The sequence below is a fragment of the Branchiostoma floridae genome, chromosome 2 (assembly GCF_000003815.2).
Source record: "Branchiostoma floridae strain S238N-H82 chromosome 2, Bfl_VNyyK, whole genome shotgun sequence".
Classification (NCBI taxonomy): domain Eukaryota; kingdom Metazoa; phylum Chordata; class Leptocardii; order Amphioxiformes; family Branchiostomatidae; genus Branchiostoma; species Branchiostoma floridae.
Window position 1 is genome coordinate 9,092,892 of NC_049980.1, and position 1,445 is coordinate 9,094,336.

Sequence of the window (1,445 nt, forward strand, 5' to 3'; positions counted from 1 at the left end):
ATTCCAGTGACAAAAGTAACGCACACTTTATCTTAATTTCTGGAAGTTCTATCGTATGGGGTCACTTTGCGGTTACCGAAGGGTTCGCTAGGCGGTTTTCCCAAGGGGAAACTTCATTCGCTTTCGAGCCTTGTAGAAAAGTAATGAAATAATTTTTAGGACTCAAATTGCTTTCTGCCTACTCGTTATGAGTTTTACTATGAAATTCAAGTGACAAAAGTAACGCACACTTTGTCTAAGATTCTGGAAGTTCCATCGTATGGGGTCACTTTGCGGTAACCGAAGGGTTCGCTAGGCGGTTTTCCCAAGGGGAAACTTCATTCGCTTTCGAGTCTTGTAGAAAAGTAACGAAATAATTTTTAGGACTCAAATTGCTTTCTGCCTACTCGTTATGGGTTTTACTATGAAATTCAAGTGACAAAAGTAACGCACACTTTGTCTTAGTTTCTGGAAGTTCCATCGTATGGGGTCACTTTGCGGTTACCGAAGGGTTCGCTAGGCGGTTTTCCCAAGGGGAAACTTCATTCGCTTTCGAGTCTTGTAGAAAAGTAATGAAATAATTTTTAGCACTCAAATTGCTTTCTGCCTACTCGTTATGGGTTTTACTATGAAATTCAAGTGACAAAAGTAACGCACACTTTGTCTTAATTTCTGGAAGTTCCATCGTATGGGGTCACTTTGCGGTTACCGAAGGGTTCGCTAGGCGGTTTTCCCAAGGGGAAACTTCATTCGCTTTCGAGTCTTGTAGAAAAGTAACGAAATAATTTTTAGTACTCAAATTGCTTTCTGCCTACTCGTTATGGGTTTTACTATGAAATTCAAGTGACAGAAGTAACGCACACTTTGTCTAAGATTCTGGAAGTTCCATCGTATGGGGTCACTTTGCGGTTACCGAAGGGTTCGCTAGGCGGTTTTCCCAAGGGGAAGCTTCATTTGCTTTCGAGTCTTGTAGAAAAGTAATGAAATGATTTTTAGGACTCAAATTGCTTTCTGCCTACTCGTTATGGGTTTTACTATGAAATTCAAGTGACAAAAGTAACGCACACTTTGTCTTAATTACTCGAAGTTCCATCGTATGGGGTAACTTTGCGGTTACCGAAGGGTTCGCTAGGCGGTTTTCCCAAGGGGAAACTTCATTCGCTTTCGAGTCTTGTAGAAAAGTAATGAAATAATTTTTAGTACTCAAATTGCTTTCTGCCTACACGTTATGGGTTTTACTATGAAATTCCAGTGACAAAAGTAACGCACACTTTATCTTAAATTCTGGAAGTTCTATCGTATGGGGTCACTTTGCGGTTACCGAAGGGTTCGCTAGGCGGTTTTCCCAAGGGGAAACTTCATTCGCTTTCGAGCCTTGTAGAAAAGTAATGAAATAATTTTTAGGACTCAAATTGCTTTCTGCCTACTCGTTATCAGTTTTACTATGAAATTCAAGTGACAAAAGT